Genomic DNA, 16,830 nt, shown 5'->3' with positions numbered 1-16,830 from the left:
GCAGCCGGTGGTAGGACGGAGTGGGGCACCGCCGCGCTGGGGCTGCCGGTTGCCGACAAGCATGCAAGCAGCAAAGAAAGGAGCTAGGGTGCCAGGGCAGCTGGATCTGGATTGTAGCTTGCTGCTTGCACGAGCACGAAGCCAAGCAGGCAGAGCAACGAGCAGCAAGCAGACTAGCAGAGCAAGGTGATTTGTGAAGTTGTGAACCAAACTTAAATCCTTATTTGTCTTTGATTGTTTCATTGCTGAATTGAATATGTGATTGGAAATAGGGCTGATTGAAAATTTGGAATGTTAGATTTCATAATGACAAAAAGAACTCTACGCAATTACTTTTCAAGTTCTAGTGGTAGTGGTCCATCTCCATCAACTCCACACACCAGTAATGAGCAGTGGGCTGCTAATGAGAGCACAACTCAACCAAAGAAACCTAGAGTAGAGTTTAGTCAATCGAACATGATTGCAGACCCTAGAAATCGCAAACCAATTGATGACTATGAACCTGAAATTAGAGACCAAGTAAAGAGAGCATATGCTTTGAGTGGTCCAGCCCAACCTCGTGAATTTCAATTTCCTCGTAAATGGATTGGTGGTGAATGGAGATCATTTCAAAAGACTTGGTTTGATAAATTTGATTGGCTAGAGTATAGTGAGTCCAAGGATGCAGCTTATTGCTTATATTGCTATCTCTTCTTTAATTCGGCAAAGTCTAAAAAATTTGGGAGTTCTGTCTTTGCCCATCAAGGTTATGTGAATTGGAAGAAAGCTAAGGATACTTTAAGTAACCACAGTGTTTGCAAGACTCATGTAGAGGCTAGGCTAAAATGTGATGACTTTATGAACCAAAGGACAAATGTGGGTAGAAAATTAGTTGAAGTAAGCAAGGAGGAAGAAAAACGATATGAGATACGTTTGACATCTTCTTTAGATGTCGCAAGATTTCTCATATCGCAAGGGGATGCTTTCTGTGGACATGATGAGACTTTTTCTTCCCTCAACAAGGGAAACTATAGAGAGATGGTTGAATGGTACAAATATAAGGTTGAGGTAGTGAAGGAGGCATATGAAAAAGGTTCTAAAAATTGTCAGATGTTATCGTATATAGAATGACCTTACAAAAGCTTGTGCGGAGGAAGTCACGGCTGTCATTATGGATGAGATTCGAGGAAGAAAATTTTCGGTGCTTATTGATGAGTCTCGAGATGTATCAATTAAGGAACAAATGGCGGTGATTCTAAGGTTAGTAGTCGATACTTGCATTTTCTTGCCTAGATTATTACCTCTATTTCTACGGTTATACTAACACATAATGAAATGTGGCATGCAGGTTTGTGAATGATGAAGGGAAAGTGGTGGAGAGATTTCTTGAACTTCAGCATGTTGAGAGTTGTATAGCTATTGCATTGAAAGATTCTTTGGTCGGTATGCTTTCAAGTCACAATTTGTCAATCTCTATGCTTAGTGGACAAGGGTATGATGGAGCTTCTAATATGAGAGGTGAATTTAATGGGGTCCAGAAATTGATTCGTGATGAAAATCCTTATGCTTTCTATGTGCATTGTTTTGCCCATCAATTGCAACTGGTGGTTGTTGCTGTTTCAACATCTAGTGCAGACATTGCAGATTTCTTTAACTATGTTCCTTTAATAGTCAATAATGTGGGTGCATCTTGTATGAGAAAGGATACCTTGCTTGCAAAGCATCATGATGTGTTGCTTGAAAAGATTGAGAATGGTGAGATTATGACTGAAAGTGGTTTGAACCAGGAAAGTAGCCTAGCTAGGCCTGGAGATACTAGATGGGGTTCACATCTTAAAACTTTGCTTCACATTTTGGTGATGTGGGAGGCTATCATAGATGTCCTTGAGATAGTGAAGAAAGATTCCATTAAACCAACATGTAATGGTGGAGCTTTAGGTTTAATTAGAAAAATGGAGAGCTTTGATTTTGTGTTCATCCTGCATTTGATGATAGAGTTGTTGAGCATGACAGATATTTTGTCACGTGCTTTGCAAAGGAAGGATCAAGACATAGCTGAAGCGATGCATTTGATCACTGATGTGAAAGATGGCCTGCAGGACATGAGGAACAATGGATAGGAGCCGTTACTCAGAAAAGTGAAAACATTCTGTGAGAAGAATGAGATTGAAGTGCCAGATATGGATAAGGAAATAAATGTTAGAGGGGCATCTAGACGTAGAAAGCAAAAGGTAACAAACAAGCATTACTATCATGTTGAGATTTTTCTTGTTGCCATTTACGCCATCTTGACTGAGCTGAATCATCGGTTTAGTGAAATTAGTTCAGAGTTGTTAGTATGCATGGCTTGTTTTTACCCAAGGAACAACTTCTCTAATTTTGATGTGGACAAACTTGTGAGGCTTGCTGAAATTTATGCCGAGGATTTTGATATTGGTGACCTTATTGTTTTGCCAAATTAACTTAGACAATTCATCAACCATGCTAGAAGAACTCTAGATTTTTTTGGATGCACTGAATTTGGAAAAGTTGCTGAAATTATGGTCAAGAATAATATGCACACATCTTATAAATTGATTTATCGTCTCATTGAGCTAACCTTGATACTACCTGTGGCAACGGCTTCAGTTGAGAGGATATTTTTAGCCATGTCCATTATAAAGATAGATTTGCGTAATAAAATGGGTGATGAATGGCTCAATGACTTGATGATATGCTATAACGAGAAGGAGATATTTAGAAAGATTGGTAATAAAAAGATCAAAAAGCGGTTTCAAGAGATGAAAAAACGCCGTATGTTATTGCCTAAAAAATTAGTGGTACGCTCTATTCTCTTCTAAATTCATAATTTGGAGGTCCATATATGTTTGACTAATCAATTATGTCTATTTGTGTAGATTTCTTCTTCGGATGAATAATGGCTGTCACCGTCACACGTCATCTATTAGTTTCGTAATTTCGTCTTTCGGTATGAATAAACCACATCCTTTATTTTTCATGATGTATTTTGTGATTTTCATTGTTCTTCTATGTTTTAATATAAGACTACTTCAAACTATTAAATTTGACTATTGTGTGTGTGTGGGGGGGGGGGGGGGCATAGTGAAGCTACGTTGCTGTCGCACTTTTGTTGAGCCCCTCCTAAAATTTTTTCTTGATCTCCATGAGGTCTTCCTAGTACTATTCTTTATATTCGTGATTATCACGACAAAGCCACCATTTGAAGAAGTTAGCAGAGGCTGTTTCTTTTTTAAACCAAAAAGGCAAAAAGGGATGCATGATTCAGAGTTTATGAGACCAAATTATATAAAAAAGAATCTTCCTAGTGCAAGGTAATTAAATATACGACATATGAAGACAATACAACTGAATAAGTTTAGGTGAGCGCACGTTTTGGCCTTTGTTGCTTCGTTAAAATATCATAAAAAAAATAAAACAAAAATCCTAGGCTCAATCGATATTATTGGTGCAATGCAAAATCCTTTGAACTATTCTCCATGCCCGAAGAAAAACGTAAGCTTATATATCTCCCTAGAATAGCACAGCTTCGAACGATAGCGTACCTTTCTGACCATGTGCTCCAATTCGAAGCAATCGTGCTTGTCAAATTCAGGAGGTTGGCGATTAGACGCTTTCGTTATCACAAATATGACACTTGCACCGTCCATATGGTACTGGTTCAGTACATAGATATCTTATCACACCCCCAAGAGCATTGGCCATTGGACCATAATAGTAATAGCATGGCCCATTGGTTTCAAGCATCTGTCTTAATGCATGGTCCTTGGACTGTTTTCAACAGATGACCCATTCATGCATCCAAACCCAAAACGAGTCTGGGACGCTACTGTATCAGTCTCCAACAGAGTATCTATATGCGAGGCCTATTTTAAATTACAGCAGAGGCACAACCTAAATAAACACCTCCCCAACCTAAATAAACACCTCCCATTTGTGTTTGCATGCGTCTCTCTATCAACGAATTTTTTTGGTTATACATCTCTCTCATACGATACGCACGGAAATTAATTAATTACCACCTGCTACTTCATGCTAAATATAAGTAGTCCCGTTAGAATTTTTTTTTGGAGTATTTTGACTTCTTTAGATATATAGTTGTTCGCTTCAGCGGGCTGTACAGCCGTAGTGCCTACAACTGCTCATTCATTCAACTCCTAAAATAGTCGCATATTACCAAACTGCAGCATTACACCAATGAGAATATTGTACACGGATATAGACCCTTCGTCGCAGAAAAAAATATATAATTCTAGTAGATAATAATATTAATATTTATGATTCTCAATAAATATTATTAGATTCAGTATACAATGTATTTTTATATAATTAATTTAGAGCTATAAATGTGAACATCATTTCATTTGCTAGAAACTTTTTTGAGCCGGAGGTGGTACAACATATAGGGTGCATCATCGTACCATCGCACGGTGCAGCAGCCTCTACTAGGAGTAGGACCAAAAGGCTGTCACCGAAATGAATAAAGGTGACCGCGCGCGCTGCTACAGGAACTACGTGGACCGTGCCGAGCTGGCACACGTGGCCTGCCTCTCCCTCGAAGCGTCTGGACTCGCTGTCCTTACACCAGTTTTTTTTTTAAAAACCACATTATTATTTGTTTAATTATTGTCATTATATTATTAAGCACAGGGAGGGGAGACAGCGACATAATGCAAACAGTACATCCATATCTCTTGAAGATCGACAGAATCACGCTACTTAATTTAAACTAATCCGCCCTAAATAAAAGATGAATTACTAATGTCCATCTTGTTTGCTCAATCATGCTTATTGATCATAATACATTGTTTTTCTCTCGCAATAAACAACGGCAGCTAATTTATAAGCCACCTAAATGATTAAACGAACGTGTGGTCATTTGCATCGTACGGACGCTGGTGTGTAACGTTATTGTTATTATTATTATATATGGGTCGTCGCTGTGGCAAGTGGGTCCACGAAGCTGTGGTCACATCTTCGAGGGTACAAGAGTGGTAACAGGACTTTGCTTGTCTATAAACTAAAAGCTGAATAGTACATCACTAGTACGAGCACTAGTATGATCTATAAGTATTATGTTATCATAACTGATAAGCATCGATACATCGAGCAAACCAGGTGTTAGTTATCCTCCCTACTTTTAGGTAGTATTATATATATAGTACTCCTACTTGCATCGTACAGTAGTTTATAATCATGAAGGAGTACAAGCATTTCCACTTGCATGCTGTAGGCTAAGATCAGTTCCAATGAAAGCTTCGTGTAAGTTTCGTCTACTTTAAATAGACTGTCACATTCGTATTTTTTATAATATGACAATGTTTTCAAGAAAAAAGATAAAGTAAGTTTTATTTAGATAAAACTCTCCTGATCCGTTGTCAACTTTCTATGAGTTATGAAATTAAATATTTATAAAATCGTAGAATAAAAGTTTCCATTGAGAGTGAGTGTTTCATTCAGAGTTTTTCATTTCATTCTATATGATATGAAAGTTTTGAAAACAACGTTATTGACGTATTGATTTTTTTACATATATACTTTTTACTATATATTTAGATATAAATTGTGTCTATATACATAATTAAAGAAATATATATTTAGAAAAGCCAAACGTCTTATAACTTATAAACTAAGCTATGCTTAGAGTTCGCCGTTATCTAACACTTTGGCAAAGAAAACTTACAGATTTCTTTTTTATAAGACAAAACAATTAAAAAAAATGGTATGGTGGTATGAATTGAGGTCACGCATGACGTAAACAGGGGGTGCATGCATGAAGCCCGATATAAATAATTGGACCCGGGCGCTGACACACATACGGCTTTTTAGCTGGATCTAGCAAGTGGCGGCCAGAATAGACTAAATAAATAATTAATTAAGCTTAGGCTGTCCTTGGCTTGGCTAGCCCACTGGGGGACAATGCATGCATCATTACATTAGGGGCCTGTTTAGTTCCACCGAAATCCCAAATTTTACACTATGCAAAAAGAAGATTTCCTGTCACATCAAATTTGTGGTACATGCATGGAGTACTAAATGTTGACGAAATCAAAAACTAATTGCACAGTTTGGTTGTACTTTGCGAGACGAACGTTTTGAGCCTAATTAGTCAACGTTTGGACAATTATTACCAAATAAAAACAAAGCGGCACTGTATCTACAGTGCCGCTACAGTGTTCTGCCGCCGCCAATTCGGCGGAACTAAACGAGCGCTAGGTTAATGTTGGGGGTATTACCACATAGGAGTATTATATTATTTATTATTAATTATACACGTAGCTAGCTGCCTCTTTTAGTAGGATGGGATGAGATGGGATGGGTGCTGGGTGCTGGGTGCTGGGTTAGGGTTAGTGCTGCTGGTGCCTTGCTTAATTTGCTCAGATTAGTGATAAAGATGCCGTGACAGTTGCGCTGTACTCCAGAAGCGTCGTCTGCTCTGGGCATACGGATTCCAATATATATATATATACTAGTGGATTGGCGCGCGATTCCGCGCGCTCGCGCGGTAGCACGTTAAGAGGTTATACAGGTCTATTGAAATATATTACAGGGATAAGTATTTTATAGTAGGAAAGCTATACACGGTAGCTGATCTCTAAGCCGGTGTACACAAATAGTTGTCTTCGGTGGTAGTAGCGCTGTCGATGTGTGGTGGTGCTGGTGAAGGTCTGGTGATAGGCGATGCATGATGATGCTGATGTACATCATTCTTCTGTTGCATTCATCCAATCCCAGCGGTTGCCTGCTAGGCTCGGCGTTTCTGTCTGCAGTCTGGTTGAGATGTATTTTTGCTGAAAGCATAGGCATCCATTGTTTCTGAATACGTGAGGTAGCGGTAGTAGATGGGACACATAGCTGGATGTTAGAAGCGTACCTTGTTGGTTTCGTAGTATCCATGCAGCTTTTGCACGTTTTTGTGGTAGTAGTCTATGGTAAGGGTTAGTTCATCCAGTGGATTGCATAGTTCCTGTGACTGTGGTATATGAGCTGCTGCCTGTCTAAACTCGGTTGGAAGAGATGAGATTAACTGGTGTGTGAGGTCGGCATTAGTTTTGACCAGATGGTTGGGGCGATGACTTGAGGCCCCTGGCTGTCATCCCACCCATCCAGGAAACCAATGAGCAGCGCCTATACATGACGAATACCACACAACAGCAATTAAGTTCATATGACAGTCTCAGGATAACATGTAAGAAAGGCAAATGAAGAGGATAACTCACCCAAAGGATGAACTGAACTTGGAAGGTGTTCTCTACAGGATTGAGAAAGTGTTGCTCCTAGATCAGCAAGGGAGCCCAACCTAGAAATATAGACATATCATAACTGGATTGGAAAATAGCATGGAGATCTAAACAGTAGAATTGTTTTGTTGTGTGATGAAGTCGATAAATACAGGATAATACCTCTGAAGGCCATTTAAGGTTTGGGTGGTTCAGTAAACAAAGTTTGTGCGAAGCACTCTAAAAATAAATGCTTCAGGGTGGTAAGGTGTAGAAATAACACATTAAAATGAAAAAGGGAAATTCCATATAGAAAACAGGGGAAAAACAAGTATGAACCTGTCAGTCATTTTTCCTTTGAATGTCATTATAATACCGAATGGGTGCTATACTGCAATTTCATTTTTTAAAAGAAGGGACTAATAGACAATACATCCATGTGTAGAGTAAAAAATATTTGTAATTATAATCATCAGGACTAACAATAGGCAAGCACATCTATATCTGCGTTATGTAAATATGCCATGTCAATAAGCTGCAACAAATCAGTTAATATTTGGTCAACTGAACATGTGGATGTGGGAAGCTAATCAGTCACCTAACTTGGAAGGCTTAGCAGCATGCTTCCTATTGTCCCGCTGACCATGTATATATTTGATTGTCAAATAAACAGAAGGATAAATAGATGGAATATTGATTAAACTAAGCTGAAGACATTTGCACAATCTGAGCTGCTAAACTCTTCTACATCTACCCCATGATGTTTAAAAAGCTAGTTATCTTTCTATTGTACTGAAGCTTTCTTCATTTACAGTTATAAAATAATAGTCTACTAATCATGTATGTGCTTATTTATGGGATCAGAGGTCAATAAATCTTAATAATTTGAATGTGCTCATCTACAATTGCCCCCAAGTAGCCACAATACAGCTGTAATTTTCTTATATGTAATTTATTTAGTGTCAATGTTAGAATAGACTTCATACTTTACCTGAGTAAGATAGATCTTTAGACAGTATATTGCTAAAAAAGATGGGAAATTTCAGCAGATATAATGGGAAATTTACAAGCAGCAGCTGCTTTTCGTATAGTGAACTGTGAGACTTTTGGCTGCAGCAGTGTTGCTTTTAAGAACACCCGAACAAGCCGAGTAATAATGCATAGTGGTAGTATCTTGCCTGGGAACGTACTATATTGGTAAGCATAAATGGTTGATAGAACTACATGAAAATAGGCATTGCAATAGAAATACACGTGGAATTTGGGTATCATAAATGAATGGTAGAAGTACAAGAATGTAGCTGTAGATTTTCTATAGTCCTCTTATCTTCTTCTATGAGTAGTAGCTGATCATGCCTTGAAATTACATAGGTCATAATGCACAGCAAAAGAGTTGTCAACGCATTTGTTGAGACCACTATGTTTGGAGTCATCCATGGCTGAAATTACCTCTTTGGCCAAGTATCTATGACTAAGATTGGTTTGGCAAGTGTTGCTGTGCTGTATTAAAAGCCCTGTACATGGTACTGTTTTTTTGCTTCCAACATTTCCAAAGGAAGTGTAGCCTAAATGTTGAGTAAAAACCATTGCACCAGAACTATGCAACTCGGTTTGGATGGTGCTAAGTGAGCTGAAAGCACAACTCATATGTCAAACGAGCTGTAGCCTGAATGTTATAAGGTGTACTAAACTGGGTATCTTTGATGATGAAACACATGGTTTACCACTGTGCATATAGAGTAGGGAGAGGTTAATTTTACAATCCTATGACATAAAGGCTACGAATCTGACAAAGAGAACCACACTGTAATTTTAATTCTAGTGTACTTTGAGCTCACTCTATTCCTCTTTGTTGTACCAAGCATTCGATGAGGTGATATGAAAATGTCAATGAAAACTAAGGTACCTATTATCAGAAAACTAAACATTCTTAAGATTTAGTTGGGATTAATCCATTCCTTTTTATAGAAAAATAGTTTTGGAGCAAAGAAGATTTGATTTGAACATAATTTGTGCGGTTGTGCTATTATATGTGATATGGTAAAGCCATGGCACAACCTTCAACTGGACTCTAGGACGGAAGGCTTACTGAAATAAGACAAGCAGTATACAGATGATGCTAAGTAGCATCAAATTTAAGAATTATACAGATTGGAAATTCTCACCTTGAATTCTTCGGAAGTGAGCTTTGAGATTTATACAAATTGGAAATTGTCACCTCCAATATGGACACGATATGTGTTATCAGAGGAAAGTGGCTGCAGAATGTCCAAAAAAGCTAACTGTTCTATCTGTACCAAATGGCAAAAAAATAAGATCATAAAAAGCGAGGCCATAAAAAATAGTTACGAGCAGGAGAAAGCTCTCAGTTATATTACGACAGGCAGATGGAATTCCAAGAATTGAGAAGGAAAGGAAAAAATATGGCACACTGATTAACCATTCGGGAACAATAACTGCATAGAAATTATCTTGTATTGATAAAGCCCAGGGGCATAGCACTGGTCTTCATCAACTGATAAAGCCCAACTCAGATAAGAAATGATCAGTCCCGTGCAGCAATACATGTGTAACAAAACAGTGCATTGAACCGTGAGGAGGTGTGGGTCAAAAACCAAAGGACAGAGCAAGACGTAGGATCTGAAAGAATATTTTACCTCCTTCTTATGAGCAGCACCAGCTAGTAACTTTCCATCCAAAGAGAAGTGACAGCAAATAAACAATCTTGCTGTCACCCGTACGGTTGGTACCAACTTTATTCAAAGAAATGCCTAAAGAATTAAAAGTGGGGTCATGTGAGTCGTTGATAGTGGCCAGGGTGGTAAACCGTAAGGTACTTCCCTTCATGATAGGAATTTGTTAAATTACCCTACACGTACACCTTCTAACAATTTTCATGTGTAAGCACATTTATTCTGAGGCTATAACACCTAGGGCCTGTTTGGAACGCAGGAATTTCACAGGAATTGCGCAGGAATTCTACAGGAATCAGTTCATTTTCACAGGGAAAAATCCCGCATTCCAAACAGGCCCTTACCATTTACGCACTCCGGATTGAGCTATGAAGACCCTTATTCACAGTAAAAAATCCCGCGTTCCCAGCCTTGATTGTCGTTGTCTGAGGTGTCCATTGAGGAATTGTTATAAGTGTCTCCACAGATGTAAACATGTTGTGAGGCTGATGATGTTGATAAGTAAACGGCTAAGGTTGTGCAAATTAAATTTAGAGATTAGGCTTTTGTAGAGTAGGCCAATAATAGGGTTATAAGTCGCCTCCTGCATAGGGATAAGTACATATGGAATGTGTGGTCACTGGAAGTGTGAACGACATCAGAAGAGTTGCAATACTGCTGAGCAATAAGTTACAGAGGCAGTAATGCGCAAGCGTAAAGCACTAAAGTCATCGTTTTTTTAGAGGTTACCATAGCAGTAAGGCAGAACGTTAAATTGCTATTCTCATCGCTTTTTTAAAAGCTACCATTAGAACATGACTCCTTAAAACACATTAGAACCATTCTTAGGCTCCTCAATCTTGGTACCAACCAGATCAAGAAGGTCCCTTTGAGGGTTGTTTATGGATATCTATTTCATGTAACCACGTAATATTTCAAGCAAATGGAAGGTCATAACAAAATAAGAAAAACTGTGTAGAAGATAAAGAAAAAGCAGGTGTGTCACTAATCACTTTCTGGAGAGCTGATTTTTTCACAAGGGCTTGACATGTTATTAACGATGTCATTCTAGCTTGCGCCGAAAGCGTAAAACCTGATGATCTCAAGAACGGAGAATTCGTAACAAGGCCATGTGACGCTGACAGGAACTCTACGAAATAAGAGCCTGTGAAGAATTATAATGGAGAGAAGCACATACCTTTCATTTCTGGCTTTTTCACTTTGTTGTTGCGAAATCCTCCACCAGACCACCGACAACTTATTTTCATAAGCTGGAACCCGAGTTTGCTTTAGCCCCAAATGAGAAAACATAGTGATACAGGCATGGGAAAATTTTGAGGCGCATCACTGTATAGGGACAAACTACTAACCATGTGAGAGAAACACCAAGTTAGGACATTGCGGCAGAATTCAGCAAGACAATTGTCACTTTTAAGAACATTGTGCTTCCTCTGGGATACTAAGGCACTATTTTTTTCCCCTGTAGCTTTACATTCAGGACTTCTAATAAAAAAATGCATTGAAGCTAGAATTGCAGACACTAAAATTAACATATCCTAGATAGTATTAGTATGCTAAGCAGATGGTCCTTTTTTATAGCGGGAAAAGGATTTTTTTAGCCTGATAGTCGTACTTCTATTTGTGGTTAACAATGATCAAATAATGAGCCTAATTTCATTTGAAGCACTGTGGTTTGAATAGCTAATGAGCAGACCCTAGCAAATTTACAACATTACTTTTAAAAATCTCACAAAGTAGTAAAACAACATCCTATTCTGGTAACATAAGGTAACTTAGATCAATATAAGGAATCAAAACAGAACCCTTTTTTTTCTAACCAGGAAAACAGCAGGGGAAGCCCCCACTGTTAGATGACATGAGACTGAATTTTTTGTACTTAGTATGAACACCATGCATTGAAAAGAAGCATTCCTTACTACAAATGAGGCATTAAGCAAGTTGCCAACCTGTAAATCAATCACCTTGTGCTTGCCGTCCCTAGCACAGTTTTCTCCGCGGACACCTTTTAGTCTGCACTGTTTTCATCTGACATCATATTTTAAAGGGAGGAGGGTCAGTCGAAAATGAAAAAAAAGAAAAAGTAGCAGACTATCAGAAAAATTGGTTTGAAAAGGCTCTGAACCAATTAATCGCAGGAACTATCCTATCATAATGTGTTACAATGGGACAACATGAAAAAACAAAATGGATTATCTTGTAAGCAAAATTTAGAAAAATTAACAGTACTGTGTATGGTATAAAAGTCCCCAAATAAGTGCAATAGCTATTTAACATTCAGCAATAAATGGGCATATTTACAAAGGCTGAACACATATATGTATACTTGCAGCAACAGTGCTCTGCAAAGGAAGCAGATTCAGCACAACCTGTGCACACATAAAAAAACAATTACATAAATTAGGCGGAACACATAAAATTAGTCAGAACAAATGAAATCATGTATTAACTGGTGCTAGAACAGATGGAGCCAGGTCGATGCTCTACGCTATTCATTTTAGGTCTTATTCGGTTGCACATCGCATAGTGCAATAAAAAAAGTGTACATGAACTGCCTCAATGTGAAATCAAAGTTTCAAAATTCATAAACTTGGGAACACACCTACAATCAAAAGTTGGCAGATATTTAGATATATCGTGAACACAAAATGAATTTGAAATAAAAGCAGAAGAATTGAATAGTCGATTTTATACACCATAGTCAGGCAAAAATTGCACCTACACAAGATCCACTACAGACCATTAGCAGACTGACTAACTGTACAGAATTTGTTGTGAGACCAATAATTCAATGACCACATTACTTGTTAACAGTCCAATGCTGAGGATCCGAGCGGTCGCGTCGCCAGGAGCAGCTCGCGGTCGTCAAGCACAGGGAGTTAGGGTTTCGTGGAGCACATGCGGACCAGCGGGAGCAGTCAGCGCCGTGGGGAAGCCACGCCGGCAGCCACCGGTGGTGCCTGCTAGCGTCGTGCCATGGTGGGGACGGCTGCCGCCGGGGTCCACGAGCGCCGCCGGGCACCAAACCGGCTGCGCCGTCGCCCAGGCAGCGCGCCGCGCGGCTCTCCTCTCCCTCTCCCCCGGCGTCGCGGCGTGCCTGCCGGGCCCCAGCACCGTCGGGAGCGGCCTAGGCGGCGTGGTGCGGGAAGACGTCGGGGTCGGGAAGAGAAACATCGGGAAGAGTATGGGCCGAGGACGGAAGAAGCTGGAATCCTGACTATGATTCTGTAGACAAGCTAGGAGGGAACGGTCGTAACACAAGAAATCTGTGGAGAAGCTGGAGAAAGCCCACAGTGTAATCCGAAGCCGATTCTAGAAAATTCTTGCTGGGGGCCTAGGCCGTCGGATCGGGAGATCTAACGGTCAAAAAAATTTCTGCCGATGTGGACACGGCTTCCATCTCAGGAGCTAATGGGTTTTGTAACATAAAAGGGAGAATAATGCTTTGCTAATGCCATGGATCCGCAGAGACGGAACAAAGAGATCTATTTTCATTACATGGCAACCAAAGCATGGACATATTAGCAATTCAGACACATGATTCATAGGAAACATCTGTCAGCTCAGGAAAGATCATAGAAGAATGGTAGCAGGACAAGACCAAAACTACTAACCATGTGAGAGAAACACCAAGTTAGGACATTGCGGCAGAATTCAGCAAGACAATTGTCACTTTTAAGAACATTGTGCTTCCTCTGGGATACTAAGCCACTATTTTTTTTCCCTGAAGCTTTACATTCAGGACAACTTCTAATAAAAAAATGCATTGAAGCTAGAATTGCAGACACTAAAATTAACATATCCTAGATAGTATTAGTATGTTAAGCAGATGGTCCTTTTTTATAGCGGGAAAAGGAATTTTTTAGCCTGATAGTCGTACTTCTATTTGTGGTTAACAATGATCAAATAATGAGCCTAATTTCATTTGAAGCACTGTGGTTTGAATAGCTAATGAGCAGACCCTAGCAAATTTACAACATTACTTTCTAAAATCTCACAAAGGCGCATACATAGGTGCTGATTTGGGTACAGGACACTGCAGAAATGCGATGGTCGCAGCCAGAACGCACAGCACAGGTCGGAGACTGCAGACTACGGAGGTTCTAAATGGAGGATTGCCCTCAGGCAAGGAGAGGAGACCAAGCAGCACGGTGCAGCAGGAGCCAAATCGGTTACCAAACTGCAATCCACCAAAATAAAATACAGATTCACCAAATCAAATGTAGATGGACCAAATCAATCTAAAAACGCATCAATTAAAAGCATAAATGAGATGAACACACCCGCCCCGCGCCACAGCGCTGTTCGGCCGTTCCGCCTCCTCAAGCCACCACATGGTCGGTCCTGCCAGGGAGAGGTCCAGGAGGATGGCTCTTTCCACCCGTATGTCGGGGCGTAGAGGAAAAGGCGGAGCGAGGGGAGGTGAAGCGAGCGGGCCTCACGGGGCCAAGCTCGTTCGCTGCACGGCGCCGACATCGGACTGGGGAGAGGGGATCTGGAGGAGGAGGCATGGGAGGAAGTAGGAGAAGAAGACGGTGACGTACCGGCAGATGCAACCGCCGATCTGAGCCGCCGCCGCTAGGGTTTGGTCGAGCGCACGCGGACCGCCGGGAGGAGGCAACGCTGGGGGCACCCACGCCAGCGGCCAGCCGCCGTCGGGGCCCGATCGCGCCGCGCCGTGGCCGGGGACAACGACGGCCGGTGGCCACGCACGGCGCCGTGCCGCAGGCCGGGAGCACCGTCGCGCCCCGCCAGCGCCTGGAGCAGTGAGCCGGCAGTGCTGGCACAGCCAGCACGCTGGGGGAGGAGGAGGGCGGCCGCTGCCGCGGCCCGCTCGCGCAGGTGGCCGTTGCCCTAGCCGCGTTGGGAGAGGTCGGGAGAGAGAGAGCGAAGAGGAGAGAGCGGAGGGGGAGAGAAGAAGCGTCGGAAGGAAAAGCAGAAGCTGGGTATATATTTGTTTGGCTGGATTCGGACGAGAAGCCGGAGAAGCTGAATAGAAGCAGAAGAATTGGAGAAGCACGAGAAGCCGCTTCCCATCAAATCCGCTCCAAACGATCTGGACCGTCCATCACAAGATCTAACGTGTGCGAAGATCTGGGGCGACGTGGAGGGTGGCTCCGGTCGAGGAGCTGGCCATCTTTTTGGCTTTTAAATATATATATATATATATATATATATATATATATATATATATATATATATATATATATATAGTGCATCAATCTCACGTACCAGAAATTAATTAAATAAAGTCCTCCTGTCGACCGCTCTACCATGATAATGATATATCACTTTTTTAAGCAGCTGTGATACTCCCAGAGAGAGAGAAAGAGAGAGAGAGGAGAAAGAGACAGCACTGACGGCCTGGCCTGATGACAGGCTGAAGCAAGCATCATCAGGGCACGCTGCAAAGCATCTGCTTGTGTGATTAGTCTGTGAGACTGAGACTGTGCGATGCATGCACGCGTGCATGGGCTTGGCCCTGCTTCGGATATGGGCCACCTTCTGTTTTGAGGAGAAGATCAGTGCCAGCCGGCCCAATTTGAATTGTACATACGCTAGGCCTAACATGGGCTCTACATTTCGTTACCGATCGATCCGCGAGCGGCCAGCCAGTGCGAACTTTTTCTTTGCCAAAAAAGAAAATCCTTTTGAGTATGATCTCCTTATTTATAAAACCGGATTTTTTAAAACCCCCTTCAACTTTTAAAACCGCTTGTTTTTGCATCCTACGTGGTTCTGTAACTTGGCATCCGGGTAAATTAGACTTTATAGTTTAGGGAGGTGGATTGGACAACAACTTTTTTTTTTTCATTTTTCTTCTAGAAAGTTTATGTAATGAAAAATCTACATCTTGTTTTGTTATCTTATAAAATTCATAGAAACAATGTTTTACTTCAAAAAAAATCATGAAACTAGTTCAACAGTTCCCTAAGATCATGTTCTATCGTATGATGCCTAAATTGGAACTATTTAAGTCTTCTATGAACTCATTTTGTTTTTCATTGCTAGTATAAGCTACATTATCTATAATAATTAGTATACATTAATGATATAATGAACTATGTAAAAGCTCAGGTGAATTTGATGATGTAACACCCTAAAATTTGTATGTTTTAAAAATAGGCTAAAATGATTTAATTATGCATTTTTGTGAGCATGCAAATTTAGAAAAAAATGATAACTTTGTTAAAATTTAAAATCAAATATAAGGTTTAGCAACTTGTTTGTGCATACATGCTGGTGCATTGGATTTATTGTAATGGGTGGCTTTGAACAAAGTCTAAAAAGATTTCAAACATTTTTAAATGACTTGAAAAGGGCTTTTGGAAAAGAAAAAAAAACTCCCTCTCTGTTTTGGCCCGAAGGCCACTCACTCCTTTCCTCCCTCCATTTCGCGCAGGCCCAGCTCAACCATTCCCTTTTCCTCCATCCCGGCCCGTAGGCCAGCCGGCCTGCTTACTTCCCCTCACCCCGTGGCCCAAGCCACGTAGGCCCGTTTCCCTCTCTCTTGGCTTCGGCCTGAAGGCCTACTCCCGCTTCCTTTCTCCCCAGTCCAACGTTGAAACCTAGCAAGCCGCGGCCCAGCTCTGTTTTTCCATTCCCGTTGGCCCACTCTTTCCTTTCCCCTTCCTCGCGTTTCCGCCTTGGGCCGGCCCAGCAAGCAGCCGAGTCGCCCACGCTCTCCTCCCTCCTCGCTTGAGTCACTATCATTTGGGACCCACCGGTCGGTCGTCTCCTACCTCCATCGTCCCCTCCACGGACTCTACCACCGCTGGAGTCCGCTGCCGTCCCGCCTCCGCGTCGTGCCGTGCGCTCCAACTTGCTTCGCCCCTTAAATATCGAACCCGAGCACCCACCGCCTCCATCTAGCCTCGTGCATAGCCACCCCATGCCCTAGCTACTGCCACCGCCGCTGTGAA

At 41.2% G+C, this 16,830-nt stretch overlaps 1 long non-coding RNA gene and 1 pseudogene across 18 annotated transcripts; one reads left to right on the top strand and one right to left on the bottom strand.

The window, feature by feature from the left end:
• The first annotated feature begins 1,150 nt into the window (after window positions 1-1,150).
• On the top strand, window positions 1,151-2,893 carry LOC136534937 (uncharacterized; annotated as a pseudogene).
• A 3,565-nt stretch (window positions 2,894-6,458) lies between these two features.
• Window positions 6,459-15,033, bottom strand: LOC136534929 (uncharacterized). Of its 18 annotated transcripts, none has more exons than XR_010778853.1 (8): window positions 14,191-15,032; window positions 11,088-14,087; window positions 10,255-10,335; window positions 9,875-9,988; window positions 9,383-9,508; window positions 7,218-7,297; window positions 6,872-7,125; window positions 6,459-6,788 (listed from the first exon to the last, which is right to left on the bottom strand). It is a non-coding gene; the product is annotated as an uncharacterized lncRNA (long non-coding RNA). The 18 variants fall into 18 exon arrangements; XR_010778865.1 differs by having other exon boundaries at window positions 9,383-9,988; window positions 11,088-11,160; window positions 11,857-14,087; window positions 14,191-15,031; XR_010778850.1 differs by having other exon boundaries at window positions 9,383-9,988; window positions 14,191-15,033.
• Window positions 15,034-16,830: the final 1,797 nt, after the last annotated feature.

The sequence above is a fragment of the Miscanthus floridulus genome, unplaced genomic scaffold, assembly GCF_019320115.1.
Source record: "Miscanthus floridulus cultivar M001 unplaced genomic scaffold, ASM1932011v1 os_2412_1_2, whole genome shotgun sequence".
In the NCBI taxonomy this organism is placed as follows: Eukaryota; Viridiplantae; Streptophyta; class Magnoliopsida; order Poales; family Poaceae; genus Miscanthus; species Miscanthus floridulus.
The sequence above is the reverse complement of the archived record's forward strand: the minus strand, read 5'-3'. Positions and strand labels throughout refer to the sequence as shown.